Here is a 16,483-nt window from a genome sequence, read left to right as displayed (position 1 = left end):
ATCCTAATACCAGAGTGTATGTGTGTATCTGTGTGTGTGTGTGTGTGTGTGTGTATACACTTTAGTCTCTGGGTGTTTCAACAGGCAATTTTGCATAACCTCTGGTGACATGACACTTAATATTAGAGCAACCAATACACTAATCTAATTAGAGGACAAGGTCATTAATCATTCTCACTGCACGCACATGTAAGAGCACACACACACACACACACACACACACACACAATAATACATGCTCATACAATCTCAGCAGATGCATTATACCATGCGTAAATGCAATCAAGTTAAATCTCATCTGGACATGATATGAATATAAAATGTATGTTTGTGAATCAGACAGAAACATGTGACTCTTTCTTTTTATAACCCTTTGTCCATAAGAAGAGAACGTCTGCTAACAGGCGAATCATTTCAGAGTCAACTGCTTACTACTGACCTACCTTCTTGTTACTCTCAAATTACAACTGTTTTTTGTCAGTCAATTGACATAGTACAAACAGGTGACAAATTAGACGGACAAATGGGTTAACAAAATATACAGACAGATCTTTATTTCTGAGACTAAAAGCATGACCTACAGACAGGTGACAAATCAAAGGAAAAAAATCTGAATAAATGGGTCAAGAAACACACAAGGGTGTAATGAAATACACAGACATTAACAAAAAATAAGTAAATAAATAACTGAAATTGAATAAAACATGGTTCAGATTTGAAGTTGTATTTGTTAGTGGGAGAATTGTGTTTGTGTGCACGTGTGGAAGAGTTAATATATTTATATTTATGAATAACTGTGGCCAGAGGAATGTGTGGGTATGTGGAGGGAGAGAAATAAATAAATGAATGAATGAATAAATAAATAGGTAATTAAATGGCAATAACAATAATGTTGATAAGTAAGTTTGATTACAGCATAATTATATAAAATTTGATGATAAAGAAAAAATAAAATGTTAATTAATAATAGTAATTTCAACAACAACAACAACTACTACTACTACTTCTACCATTATTACTATTACTATTATTTTAATTTAGTATTTTATTTATTATTATTATTATTATTATTATAGAACAGTAAAAAAAATAATTAATTAATTAATCAGTTAATAGGAAGGGATTTTATGTAGCCTAGAAGGATATTTATTTATTCATTTATTTATTTTTCTTAGGTCATGAAACAGCCACTGATCACTGGCTGTGTAACATAAAACCACGAGGTACAGTCAGTATGTAAATATGACCAGCAGGGGGCGCTGCAGCCTCAACATTACAGTGAGCCCTTTCATTCAGCGCTACAGCTACAGAAGAAGTGTAGATGCAGGCTTCACCTGCTTTACATTTTACTGTTGGGTGCGTGAGAAAATCACCAACATAAATCAAGTGTGTTTGCGTGTGTGTGTTGGACAGTAACAGATACAGATTCACACATACACACACACACACACACACACACACACACACACACACACACACACAGATAACTAACCTGGGTTTTTTGATGCGTTCTAGTACTGTCGGAAATATAGGTATTATACAGAAAAAAGAGCAGATTTGCAATGGTAAATACACGACTACAAGAAACAATGCAGCTTTTACAATTATAGTTGATTAAAGGAGTGTATCAAGAACAGTGGTGAGGGAAGTTTTCAGATCCTTTACTCAAGTAAAAGTACTTGTACCACACTGTAAAAATACTCTGTTACTAGTAACAGGCCTACATTGAAATGTTATTTATGTAAAAAAAAAAAAAAATAAATAAATAAAATAAAAAAAAGGAAAAGCAGCAAGTCCTCATAGTTGACAAGCTGAAACCATGAAATGTTTTTGCATGAAAAATGACCAATGATTAATTGGCTAATAGTTTCAGCTGCACTTTTCATCAAGTCTGTGCAAAATATCTTAATTCATAGTAACTGACTTAAGTTATCAAGTAATTGTAGTGAAAAAAGTACAATATTTCCCTCTAAAGTGTATTGGATATGTACAAAGCATAGTCAAGTAAAGCAAAGTACCTCAAATTTACAGTACTCGAGTAAATGTACTTAGTTACATTCCACTACTGACTAAGAAAGTGTCAGCAATGACTTCTTTTCTCTTTAGTTTTGTTCATACACAAGTAGCATTTGCGTCGCTGATGTCAAATCTAACTACTCCTGTTGTTGGGCAATTGTCCCCAACCTGGCCCTCCAGTGATAAATCTAAAGGGTCAACGGATAATTAATGGGACAGGAAAAGGTTTTGCTGCACAATTTGAATTAATTATGGGAATTTCTCTCATCTTTGTGTTTTGTGTTTCACATATTGGATAGTTTTGCCATTTAGCCCCCTCATAATAAATCAAATGAAAGAACTGAGAATTACTCTTAAATTACTCTTACAAGGACATATGCGAGCTGATCAAGTAGACACTGTATTATTTCAAGGTTCACAAACCAAAAGGCTCTTTTCTCATCTATTGCAACAACTACATTTAAAAGCTTAACTATGTTTTGCCTGTAGAAGTCCTACTGCAGTAAATGCAGCATGGTTTACTACTGCTCTTACTATGCCTACCATGACTACTACATGCTTAAGCAGGTACTAGTACCGAAAATGTACAAATGTGAAAATGATTGAGTTACTATATTCGTCACTTCCATAGACTGTATAAATAAGGTCACTTCCTACTTCTTTTATTTATCTATTTATTTATTTACTTACTGCAAACTACGAAAAGCAATAGCGAAAAACACACTTCAAAGGGGGGTAATTCTCCACATTAACCAGTGCAGCCTGAACGCATCACCACGGGAGTCTGGGCCAATCAGGATCGAGCAGTTAGTTTAAGTTTGAAGTTACTGACCTGCAGCGGCAGCTCTCACCGCCGCCTCTGCTCTCTGCTCGGCTGTTACAGAGCCGCGTCTCCCCTCAGCTTCCATGGAGGATGAGTAGAAACAGTCAAACTATTTTCTAACGAATAATAGAGTCTGTTTATCTCTATGTTTTATCTTCTGTTCTCGTCTGGGGCTCGCTCGTGCTGGTTGAACGTTGGTAGTGACGTGCTGCGGTGAACGTTACCATCGTCAGGAACTTTCCAAAACACGGTTAGCTAACCTGCTGCTTGAACCTGAACGTAGTGAGTGTGTTTTAATATTTGAACAGCTGTTTAAAGGTCCCACAGTCATATCTCCGTGGATGTTGTGTTGGCTGACGCGTGTGCAGACCTCCATTAAGGATTGCAGGTATGTTACACACAGTGTTTAATGCCAGTTTATGCTGTAATTACTGTATAATGAGTGTGTTGTTGCATTTGCAGACACCATAAGCTTCCTCTGACTGATTTTAAGTGTTTAAACAGGAAATGCTCATCTGTGACTGACATTTGATTGGACAAAATACTACACTGAAGCATATGATGCGTGGTTTAGTGTCGAAACATTGTCATACACACACATTGAACAGCTGTCATTGCATTTGTCAGAGTGGTTTCCTTCCTTATTCATCATTCTAGTTCCCACAGTGACAATAGACACTTTATTATTACTCCTTAATCTTGCACTTGCTTGCTTTTCGTACACCGGCATCCTATGGAGAAAACACTTTATACTCCATTGGCTGCAGGCTATATCAAGTGACAGCACATCCAAGCCAGCTGGTTGTATCCTCTCACCCACTGTCTTGCCTTAGATTTGGCAGATTGGTCAACAGAGACTTGTTGAGTGGAGTCAGCCTCCTTGCAAACACTGACACACAGGGGTGAGCATGTGTGGTTTGACTTGTGCAAAACCACCTGTGAAAACAAAGTGGTAATGTGAGAGAGCTGAAATGGCTGTCACTCTATAACTCCAAAACCCTTACAGTCGTGTCACTGCAGACTGGATTATGCAAGTTGGCACGAAATGCTCGGGAATCAAAGTCGTGTTTATCTGTGTCACACTGTCACGGTTGTGCAAATACTTGCAAACTGCTTGGGTAATGTCTGTGCACACTAACACAGACGAGACCTGTTTGATTTCCTTTGAAATATGACGACTGCAAGGTGTCAGCTGGACCAGGCTCTTATCACTTGTCACCCAGCTGTGAATTCAGAGGTGTGTGTTCACAATAATGTAATTTTAAGGAGAAAGAAATGATACAGTGTGAAGTTAATCATACTGTATCTTCAAAAAGTGCTGTCAATCATTGCACGAGTCACTGTAGAGTGTCTTTTGTTTCCCAAATGGTGAATTGAAGCTTCATATCCAAGGGCTATGGTATTTGAGGCTTGCTAGACTGTAATTTTCCTATACAGCAGCGCAGTGGCCCGTGTGTCACAACAGGTTTACCAAGACCTACCTTAGCCAGCTGGTGTTGTGCAAGACACTAAACAGAAAGCTGATGCATGCCGTGATAAGACGCACTCTGGGTCTGTGTGTCAGGCTCTGAGCAGGACAGCACATGCTTGTTGTGCTCTGTAACTCATTAATAACAGCATGCGTCTTTGTGTGAGTGTTGTTGTGTTGAGAAATAACAGAAAGTTGGTGGCCATTGAAGAGTACCCAGCTTGTGCAGAGCAGCCAGAGCAGGGAGTGGCTCCTGTCATGCTTGCGTAATTCTACTGCTCTTTACCTGCTTCTTCTTTGGACCATGTAAAGACCCCAAACAAAGACACAGACGCCCTTTGTTGTTTCCCAGAAGTGAGTGTTATGCAGCTGTGTTATCATTCACCTGAACGCCTCGTGTCAATCTTTAGGGTGGCGTCGCGTTGCCCCTGCAGGGATCTTGTTACTCAACATTAGTGAGAGGGCCTTTGGAGGGTGGAGGAGCGTGCTGGGGATGAGATTACCTGCTGCAGAGACTTGTCTTGTTCGACACTGGAACGTCAACTTGTCATTCCTTTTCTCTTTCACCCCTCAAAGCAAGTCAGGAGTGAAACTGTAGACCAAGTTTCAATTCTTGAATTGCTGTCATTACGAGAAAGCTATAGCAAGGAGTTTAGGGGCTGAATCATGGTGTTTTTGTTTTTTGCAGGGTTCCCACGGGTCCTTGAAATCCCTTAAAGTTTGTACATTTGAGGGGGAAAAACATGGCCTTGAAAGTTTTTTTTAAATAAGACATAGATAGTTGATTTTGTCTCTGTCTCTTTTTAATTGTTGTCTGTGAGCGTTTGAAGTGCCTGCTTATTCTCATAAAAATTCTCACTGTTGACAGAGTTGATATCAAACTGGGGTGGGTCCTGGTTGGTTCCTGAAATTTGAGGGAACTGGGCTTGGAAAGTCCTTGAATTTTAATGTAAATGTGTGGGAACCATGTTTTTGGCTTTGATGAGGACTTTTCCTCCTCCTAAGGGCATGGTCACACATTCTTGAGATTTATATTGGTGGATATTCGGCTTTTGTTAACTTCTATGCAAGCAAGCAAACTGGTGAATGACGTGTGATGTCTAGACATATTAAGATCAACAGCAGTGTTCAGGGCACCTCTCGAGCCAAGGAATTTTGCTGTTGCTCTGAAAAAAGGTGAAGTTTTGCAAAAACAGAGCCAGTTCGACCGTTTGACAAGCAAGCCACACGTCTCTTAGCCTGTTCCCTGACACACAGCATTGGTTACAACATCTCCATTAAGAAAAGCTTTGACAATCTGATGTTCGCTCGTTCGCATTGCTTCCAGTTAGGAAGAGGTGTGAGGATATGGTCAAACATTTGCAAAATTTATATGGGCAAATATTCGCTTCTTGGTAACCTCCATACAGTGTGAGCAAAGGGGCAAAAACATTTGCATCTGGCGGCAAAGCAAATTTCCATGTTTTCAAATTTTCATTGCGTTGAGTTCAACTTTGGTGAACTTGACCAGAAAAGTGCAGCCTCAGCCAACAGCATTGAAGTGTGCGTGGTTGACCCTGCTTGTTGCTGTGTTAATCAGCTTATATTGTATAAATATTGGCCATGAAAAATACAATCTGCCAAACATGAGAAATGCTGCCTGTCGGGCAGTGATTCGGGAGACAGGCATGGAACGTAAGAAAATGGAAAATGTACCAATAACATCATTTTTCGCAGTATGTACATGCAAGCATGCTAACAAATGCATCCATCACATTTGGCACTACTCACGTTCAGCAGGAATATCCCCTCACAGGTGGTCACTCGCAGGTATTTGCTCATTTGTGCTCCAGATTCTTCATTGGTCTCTCATTTGGGTTTTCATTCTGTAAGTTCTGCTTTGGTTTTGCCAACCTTCTGTCATGGAGGTGTTAGTTTGAGATTTAGTTTGGTACACTGGGTGTTCTTTAGTTGAATAGTAATTGAGGAGACGTAAAAAAAACCCTCTTGTTAAATTAGGATTGTAAATTGCATTTAAATGGGTAATTTTAGGGTTTTAACAAGACTGTAGTGGGAAAGGCCTGGAATAAGGAGCCTACACTTGTGCACCCAGATTGCCTCAGACTTAGTTTCGTTCCTTTTTTCTATTTTGGATTGGCGATATGATTCGCTGATTTCTCTCCTGCGGTAGTTTTAGAAGAGATTCACTCTTGTCAGTTTGTTTAAACTTCTCCTAATATGCACTTCTGCTGCACCTGCACAGAGAGAGTGATGGCGTAAATGGCTTCTCAGTGATTTATTGTACATAGATATTTGTGGCCCTATGTTTGTGATCGTTTTAAAAACACTCAGATCAGTAGCCCGACTGTAAAAGCTCTGTTAGTATTTTGATTGAGCATATTGCGTCTGAATCTTCACCTACATGTGTTATTTAACAGTTAAATAACATGCTGCAGCCGAACTGCAAAACTTGGCTGCAGACAGTCAAGCACAAGATCCACCCACTCAACCCCATCTCTCCCTTCTCTCCAGTCTGACCAATCCTGTCGTCTCAGCTCTCAGTCGGGGTTGATGTCGGCTGCACAGCCAAGAAGCTCTGCAGTGCAAATATTTATATAAAGCAGAAGGGATGTGACAAAGTGAGCAATAGGAACTCCTCGGGGAAGAGTGCGAGGGGGTTACCCTTAGGCTAATCTCCACTAAGACATATTTATAAACCTAGCTAGCAGTTAGAGTGGACCGCGTCCAGCTTCGTCACTGAGAGGCTAACTGTATTTGGTCAGCCAGGGCCCACTTCAATGACGTCTTTAACCAGTATAATATTTGCATGGCACATCAACATATGGTTATACTTCAGACTTTCATTTGATTTGTGCACACGTAATATTTTCCATGTGCAGGGGCAGCACAGGGCTTCTCTCCATACTACATTTCACTTTGTTTAAGCCCGGTGCCAGAGCAGAATTTCATCTGACACCACCGTCAACTGAAAATAAAGCCTCTGAATAAAGGAATGTTTTGAGTCTGCGTTCAAAACAAGCAAGTTTATGGGTAACCTCTTCTGTGCATGTCAACCAGGGATTTATTGCCTTTTCTTCCCATGTGAGTGACAGATGTTGCCATGAAACGTTTATTACTAAAACGTGCACAAACAAATGTATCATTGTAACCCACATGTAGGGATACAGTCACAGCATTGTGTTTGGACAGCAGCATTTTAATGAAAACTTTTTTGACTTTTAAATGTTGCCTTGTACTTATCTGTAAGGCAGTAGTCAAATACTGCTGCCCTCATTTTATTTGCCGGGAAGTGTACGCACAATCTGTATACTGCACTATGATTTTAAACATTTCTCTGCTGTAGCGTGATAAATATTAGGTATACAGGAATTAAGGAACCAGTTGTATTTTATGGTTGAATCAATGTGATTATCTGTTAGGGAGAGTGGAAGGTTGATTTTTCACGTTTAAGGAGAAATTTCATCAGCTTCCAAAAAAACCATCATCTGTCACCATCACTGTCATTTGTAGTCGTAAACTAACTAATTAAAACAATTACTCTTGGAAAATACTCTTATTTACTTTCTTGCCAAGAGTTAGATGAGAGGATCGATACCCCTCTAATGTTTGTACTGTAAATATGGAGCTACCACTAGCAGCCAGTTAGCTTAGCTTAGCATAAAAACAGAAACCGGATTCCTTTTTACACAGAGGTTGCACGATAGGGCGTCTACAAAGTCCCTTTGTTATGCCTGCTTGGCTTTTTTACACAAAACCAAACTAGGGCATGATTTCAGATAGTATGACGGTGTCCCTGAAGCAAAAGTGGCCCGACAGCCGAGACATGTAACATGACAGAGTCTGCCTCTAGTTTGACACATAGCATTCCTATGGGCAGCGCTTTCTTAACAATAATGACATAACATGGCAGTGTCAATCATTGACCGTCCGTGTTGTATGGTGGCTGATCTCGTTGTCTGCTTGGGGGGTAAGGAGCTCCTGGACCTCATTGCCGACATTTTTGGCTGCTGTTCTCCTTTGTTGGGTTAGCTGCTAACTGCAGCTAGCTGGCTTTTAAATCTCCCAGTGGTGGGTTGCACACATAATACATTTCAAAACATCTCACCCTGTCTTTGGTCCCATGTTGGCCGCTGTCACTACCTCTGCTGCCGATTAAGGGCAAGACAACTCTGTCCCCCCAATCGGACCTTTTATAAAGAACAGTGAGGTGCAATGATGGCATGACATTTACGCCTTGCACAGGCAGTGTGAAAGGATCAGGTGCTGGTGCTGTCACTGCCTCCGCTGCCGGTTAAAGGCGAGACAACTCTGCCCCCCCCCCGGTTCTGTAATCGTACCTTTCATAAAGAACAGCGTGGTGGAATAACGGCATGACATTCTCGCCTTGAACAGGCAGTGTAAAAGGCACTAGGGGGAACCCACTAACCTGGCTCTGTCCAAAGGTACCAAAATTTGCTAATCCCACCTCAAAAGCTTACATAGTGTCGAAGCATGTTTGTTTAATTTGTACAAAAACTTGAATTTTAAGTGATTTTACAGGGTGTTATGTGCCAGACCATTTCTTGGCTGGAAACTGTGACTCACAGGTTGCCAGGCAATTAGTAGAGACCTTGGCTGGTCCAGGCCAAGAAATGCTCCGGTACATAAATCCCCCCAAAAACAAACCAAAATATCACATGAAGAGGCAGTAAACGCTTTGAGTCAGTTTCATGTGTTATATTTAACCTTTATACAGCATTCAAGGCATTTCATATTCATATTTACAGGAAAGGCTAGTGGTCCCAGTCGCCTCAGTATTCCTGTATTTTTCTGGATATTTTTTCCTGCTTAAAAGAGTTTAGTTGACATTAAATGGTTAATACCACTACTGTTAATACTCCATCACTCAGCCATAACCCATCCCCCTGAAAGACAGAAGACCCCCTTAACCTCTCCACCCCCTGCTCCGTGCCATTCCAGCTGGCCAGATGGTGTCTGCTCTGTACAGTGGACACCAGAGAGCAGACTGGAGAGAGAAGCCCCACCAGCAGGATTCACCGGATGAGACATTCCACCCCACTGATCCCCCCCCAACCTCATGTTGCCCTCCCTCTCTGTTGAGCCTTGTCTGTATCTTACAGACGGCCGTTCTGGGGATGAAGTACATGTTGATAAGTTGTTGACAGGCAGAGAAATCGCATTAGATGGTTTCTAAGGAGAGAAAGCTCAGTCACAACATGCTTTTAAATTAGGATCAATGCATGTTATCATGAGTGGAATAATTGTTGTAATGCGAAGTAACTAGTTCAGGTTTAAAAACCAGCTTTGATTGCATGTGCTGATGAATGCCTCTGCAAATCTGAACGTTTCTCACTCTTTCCATCAAAGGCTGGCAAATTTAATGCGCTTCAAGTGTTGCTGGAGTGAGGCAATGCTTTCCGTATGTCAGGGTGCAGCAATCGGTGCGAGGGTAGGTGCTTTAACTGTAGCTACTACAGTGCATCTGTCCGTTAAAAAAAAAAAAATGTGTGGGTGTTTGTGTCTGGCCCACATTAACCCACTGAAAGCAGTCCAACTGCAGTGTGTTATGTGTGTGTGCCCGATCCCCTAGCTAGATAAAGCCCCATAAACCCCACCCTTCCCACTCCGCACTCCAGCTTCCATGATTGCAGCCTTGTTGGAGAGCCAGTGTGTATTTCCGTTGGCCTGTTTTCGTGTTGCTATTCCTCAGTTGTGCGCTGCAGTGTATGTTTCTGTGTGAGTTTGCTTGTTTGCTTTCCCATACATCACATTTAATGGGTCCTTTGAATGCGGCAAACAGAAAGCCGGAAGGCCAAGACAAAGAGGTAGCCTGTAAAAAAAAAAAAAAAAAAAATAGAGGAAAACACAGACGCTCATGTGTTACTTTATAATTTTATTTTAAATGACATATGCAGTTGTCTCTGCTGACAAAGATGACAATGGCAGCTCCGCCCTCAAGCAGGTCAGCACAGTTTTTACAGTGTCAGTTACTCAGGCAAAGCTGAGCGCAGGCATGAGTACCCAGGGGGTTGTTATGTCAACTGGCTCTCGGGTGACTGGCTGCAGTCAGCGGGACTTCTGGTAAAAGGGATTTAAGGGAGTTTGTGTCTGTGTGCGAAACAGAGGGGAGAGAGGGGAGGGAGGGGGGAGATGGATTAGTCTCAGGCCCTGTTTTTGCCCCATCCTCTTCCTCCTCCTCTTTGCAGCAGCAGCAGAAGATCTTGTCCTCCCTCCACCCTCCAGACCGGGGCCCCTTGGCACCCTGGAGACACATGCCCCACAAAGCCATCACATCCACCCCCACAAAAGCCTATTCTCCCCTCAATCCTCTCCATCTTCTTTCATCATTCTCTTGCTGTACCCACCATCCTTCCCTATCGCTTCATCTCCTCCTCCTCCTTTCCCCCCTTTTCCTATTTTCCTCGCAGCCCAAAGCCAGGGGAGAGTTGAGTCATGTGTATGGAGGGCTTCAGCCATGTTAGACAAACACACCTCTCCTGTCAGAACCATCCTTTTGAAGCTCTCTATTAGCGGAGGCCCCGTTTCGACAGCGTGAAGTGTTGTGAGCTTCGACAATTAAAATTTCACTCTGCCAGTGGTTGCAGGCAGGGCACTTAAAACCGCCTTAAGAGCTGAATGATTGCTTTTTAATGAGAAACACATTGTCCACTCAGTATGTGGTTGATTGTTGTATGAGGATGGCTTGAAAAAGTGTGACACACCCTGGACCCCGCCCCTCTCTCTGGCCGGTTTCTGGTGTGTTTGTTTGGTTGGTTGGTTGGATAGATCGTGTAGAAGCCAATGCTCAATGTAGAAGATGGAGTTATTGGATTGGGGACTGGTGACCCGTACTCAGGCCTTTCTGCTTTTAATGGTTGGTCACATGACCTGGTTGCAGTCATACACGCCCATGCACACAAACATGCAGCATACTGTACAAATCATAGGACACATGCCTTGTTGCGCTTTCGAATGTTGCTTTTTCTGAATGCATATTGAACAGTGTAGGTGCAACAAGGTAAGATGTGGAATAGTTCGGGATACACATGGCGTGACCAAACCCCAAAGCAAGGAAACAATCATTTTGAAAGTCACTCTGATTTCCTCTGCATTGAAGACACTTCCATCTTTTGTTTTGCCTTGTTATGGTCCTTGAGCTTGGCTGGAAATTCCCCCGAGCTGCACCAGCTGAGGACCTTTTCTTAAAAATGGGCTTGCTGTCCATGCACTGGCACCTGGTTTTCTCAGTGGAGCAAAGTTTCCACTCTCCACCCTTTTCCCTCAGGAAGAATGTGTGTCAGGAGCTGGCTGTGTCTCTTAACTGCCTCCTCTCTTTCTGTACAGCCAAGGAAAGTCTCTCTGATGTTTGCGGTGGCTTTATGTGGATTCCTGAAGGTTTACGGTGGCAACATGTTGTCTCAATACAAAGTGTTGTGAAGAGATATCTTGTGTACTGTCCATTTCATGCAACTTTACAGAGGTGTGCATTGTAAGCATAGCTGTCAAAATGGAAGCAGTTTCAAGTGTAAATATCTGTGGTGTTGACTAAGAGTTTCAAGGTATGATTAGATAAAGATAGAGACTCATGAGGCTGAACTGACACAATATAAAGAACTGGACACTTGCATATAATACCTTAAATGTTTGCATGTTTGTTGCTTGGACCTGGGCTACAATTTGTCTATTCAAGCTTCAGTCTGAACACTACTTGAAGAGAAAGCCCCTGATATTTTTATGCAGTCAAAATCCCCTACGTTTTCTATGCAAATCCACTGTTTATGAAAAGGGGTGTAGCCTGCATTCCTGCTCTGTCCTCCTGCATGGACATGTGAATTCTGAAAAGATACACAGGCTGGTGGGCAACAGGTCAGCGTTTGCCTCTGAGGCAGCTCTCCGTCTGGCTCTTGTCTTGGAATGAATCAGCGAGTTAATGTGTACGTGATCCCTATCAATCTGTGTGACATGTACTCTTTTCCCATAATAAGCCTGCTTCCCATTGCTTCACCCATTCAGATGATGACATCAGTGGTCTGTGAGTAACAGCGACATAATGAAATTCGACTGGATTTCCTTCAGGTGCTTTAGTTGACTCACGTATTCCGAAATTTTATACTAAGCTACACAGATTACAGTAGGACATTGAGAATATATGGACACCATAAACTCTGTTTCCACCAAACACTTTCGGTATGGTACCTTTGGAACCAAAAGTAATCCTTCAGACATGGTACCTAGACCCTAGTGTTTACACTGTAAACAGTCCTCTTAAATGTGGGCAGGGTTGTTGTCACTCACTGCTCAATCCAACACTCACTGTATTTCCTCATTTATTGTCCACAGAACGGGGCTGCACTCTTACATTCTCAGAACAAACTAAAACAGGCTGCAGTGAGAGTCTCTCTCCATGGGATATTTAAAAATAGCGGGTTTGTGCATTTAGTCCTTCTCAGGCAAGCTCAGGGGTTTAGTGTTGCTGTAGCCCACAGGAACAATGCTCTGTGACGCTTTTTTTCTCTCGGAGTGATGTTTGGGTTATGCCGTTCACGTAACTCAGCTGAAATTAATATGAACGCTTGAAGATCCACTCATTAATTAAAGTGTATGTCATATGAAAACTGAAGTTATGGTCAGAGTTGTCTCAGTGAAATTTAAGGTATGTTGATGGATTCATGTCGTCAGCTCATGCATTGAGTAATTCAAGTTAATTCAACGTTAACGTTGCTGGCAGTCGGCCCAGTGAATTAAGTTATTTTTTCTCAGAATACAGCTGCTGTGAGAGGCAGCAAAACATCCTTTGTTTTTATGGTTAAAGTTTACGCATGTATATAAAACTCTCCACAGTATGAACAGTGGTTACATGAGCCAACCAGTCACAACTCAGCCCTGAGCAGAGTGACCGTCTGCTACTGACCAATCAACAGACTGCAGTGTTCACAGCTCCACCTTTTTAGTTCCAGATCTGTGTGCTAGGTACCCCAACAGAAGGGGGACCAAAAATGGGGACACTACAGAACGGTTCCATTGGTACCATCCACAGCTTTTCACAATGGAAACAGGAAAAAAAGCGTACTTAACTGAACTGAACCGTGCTGTACTGCTCAGTGCGGTGGAAATAGGGCTAAAGATGGATAGGTAGAAAAATATCCACATATTTTGTCTGCTGTAACAGATGGTGAAAATTCTCCTCACACATTTTGAATCATCTTTAAACTGACTTGGCTTTTGCAACTTCTGCATTTGTGGTATATTGCATCTGTCAGACGGGCCAGAACATGGATTATGTAATCCGAAATAACTGCTAGAGGTCTTTGCAGAGAAGTAAATATTTAAAAACTGGGCCATCACAAAGTACTTAGACTTAGTACGTAGTACTTAGAAATGATGACACTAAATTTGATACTACGAAGAGGATGTCTGGCTGTTGAACCCTTTAAAAGTTTTCTCAGTGCCCTCTTTCATCCTGGCTCTCAAGAGAGTTTTGGACATTTGTCAGGTTTATGAGTAATGTTTCCTGATTAATCAAGCATTCATGAAGGAGGATATGGGGCACGGTCAGGAAGTGACACACTTGGCCTTTGTTGAGACAGATCTTCCTCTTGTCGCCAGTAACTACTCCCAGTGGACAAGAAAAGGTCAGAGAGAAAACTCTAATGACTGAAAACAGAGGACGCTGTTTGTTTACATGCCCTAGAGGAGCAGAAATGATATTGCCAGCATGAATTGGCAGGTAGGACTGGTATAACCACATACTGAGCGAGACCTATGCACTGACGTCAGAGATATTTTGTCTTACACTCTGTCCATCAACAAACCCGTCAGTTGTGGTGAGTGTGACACTGAGTGCATTGAGTTATTTCCCTCTCCACCTATCATCATACTGTACATCAATACTTGCACATTGGACTTGATTCAGAGCCCTCCCAGTGAGGTTTGGTCCTGCACGTCTCTGCTCGCTCTGTCTCCACTTGCCTGTATTTCTAAAGAAATCACCATAAATAGGTAAAGACACCTTGGGGTGTTTTGGCAGTGTAAAACACCTACCAAAACAATACTCGCGAGTGAGTTCACATTTGCTGATAGGGGTGTTGATTTTTCATGTATGACTCACATCTGTGTTTTCAGTCCCCCCCTGTTGCTTAAAATAACACATGCAGCTTCCAAACAAAGCAGCCTCGATGTTCTGGGTCTCCTCGGACAAGCTTTAGCGTACTGTTTAGCACTCCTTTTATAGGTAGTGACCTAGGTGAATTATGTAAGCACAGTCCTGAAAACAACATCCAAACTCGGGAACGTTTTGCCTTCATAAGGCAATTCACAGACTTTTCAGTGACATTGAGTTTAAAGGTCCAGTGTGAAGGATTTATTGGGATATATAGGCAGAAATGGAAGATAATAAGTATGTTTTCTGGAGTTTATAATCACCTGAAAATAAGAATTGTCATGTTTTTGTTACCTTAGAATGAGCTGCTTATATCTACACAGGGCATCTGCCATGCAATACCATGTTTGTTCAGGTAGCTTTGAATCAAACACCATTTGTGTTTTTGCCTTGGATGCTGTAGTTAGCAGCCATCTGTGAGCTAAACATTGTCAAAGAAGCACAGATTTTTGAGCTGAAACTTTTTTTTATTCAGTGTTTCAGTTTTTTACTTGTTTAAGTCACCAGATCTGTTTGATTTGGAGAGGAACAATCCTCTTTGGATAATTTGGCTCCCGGTAAAAACCTCCTGAATGTTTGGATCTTAGTTATCAAAGAAAATAGGTGAGCACACATTAGCAGGTGCTGGGCTAGTGGCCCGTTAGCGACAAGACGAAACTTGAACGAGAAACTGCTTTATCCAGAGTTTTTTCCGGTTTTAATCACCTGGGGTTTTATTTATAAAACACTGCTTAGCACTGATGGCGCCTCGGTTGAAAACACTGCGCTAAAGTGCCCTCTTGAGTGGCGAAAATGAGAGGATGTGCCCTATCAGCTGCCCTCTTGAATGATGAAAACGAGCAGATGTGCCCTTTTGGCTGCCCTCTTGATTAACAAAAACGAGAGGATGTGCCCTTTTGGCTGCCCTCTTGATTAACAAAAACGAGAGGATGTGCCCTTTTGGCTGCTCTCTTGAGTGGAAACCCTAGCCCTAACCCTTTTCTTTAGTTTATAAAATAAACATTTTAAACATACTTTTAGCCTGGATTGTCTATATAATCTTAATTAAGAATCAAGGACGAAGACATACACACTAGCTTCTTGCGCACCAATGGGGCCCCATGTCATGCAGTAGGTGCCCTTTTTTCCTTTTCGCCCCTGCCCTTCAAACATCCTGAGTCCGTCACTGCTGCTTAGGATCCATACTAAAAATGCACATACGGACAAAGCCAAAAATTTCTTCTATCAGTCTTCCACCTCACCATCTGCATCGCCAGTTCGTCTTTCCAAAATGTTCGTAAGCATGACTCGAAGTTTCCCCCATCAAGTCTGTTTTTATAGATCATAGCATTTGCATAGGAAGTGGCTTTTTGGCTCCTGCTAAAAATTCCTTGACATTTATCACTGAAGGAATCCTAACTTGGAGTTCACGATTGGCATATGGGAGACCTTTTAGCTTGTTGTAATCTGCAATATGCTAGATGCCAGAAGTCAAGATATCTGCATTAGGTTTTTGATGACCAAAATGTCAGTTTGTCTTAGACTGGTCAGGGAGCATTACAGTTTACAGTACTGCTGCCTCAATTTTAGATATGTTTTGGCATTTTTACTATTTATATTTTTAATGGCCTTAACCCTTATCTTGTCACACTAAGCTTTTTCCAGCAGAAACCTAATACCACTCCAATAACATCCTTTTCTTATTGAGCTGTGGAGCTCTTGAAAGCTTGCGGCTGGGTAGCAGTGGATTTACCGCTACCAACTGATTCTGCCTGCATATAGGCCTTTTGGTTTTCATATTATGCAGTAAATTCCATTTAAAAAGCTTTAGCCACATCTGATCCTGGTTACATTCCTAGAATATATTGTAGTTTCTGTTCTGGCTAAATTTAATTGGCTATGGATACTTGTCGCTGGAGTACCTGGAATGGAAGCGCTCGCTGTGAATTTAACAACCAGATGGTGAGTTTACGTCTTCGTAGTGCAGAGCGTGCTGTACATTTCCCTGAGTGTAGGTGTCTCGGACATCTCTGGGCTT

The 16,483-nt window shown here is 41.8% G+C and overlaps 1 protein-coding gene across 1 annotated transcript in view; it reads left to right on the top strand.

The window, feature by feature from the left end:
- Positions 1-2,848: 2,848 nt before the first annotated feature.
- svild (supervillin d) overlaps positions 2,849-16,483 on the top strand; it is a 60,074-nt gene continuing 46,439 nt past the window's right edge. The window contains exon 1 of the mRNA XM_033611346.2: positions 2,849-3,227. The gene's annotated coding sequence lies outside the window, so the exon portion shown is untranslated. The remainder of the gene's footprint in view (positions 3,228-16,483) is intronic.

The sequence above is a fragment of the Epinephelus lanceolatus genome, chromosome 21 (assembly GCF_041903045.1).
Source record: "Epinephelus lanceolatus isolate andai-2023 chromosome 21, ASM4190304v1, whole genome shotgun sequence".
NCBI classification, from domain to species: domain Eukaryota; kingdom Metazoa; phylum Chordata; class Actinopteri; order Perciformes; family Serranidae; genus Epinephelus; species Epinephelus lanceolatus.
This window is presented reverse-complemented; position numbering and strand designations above follow the sequence as displayed.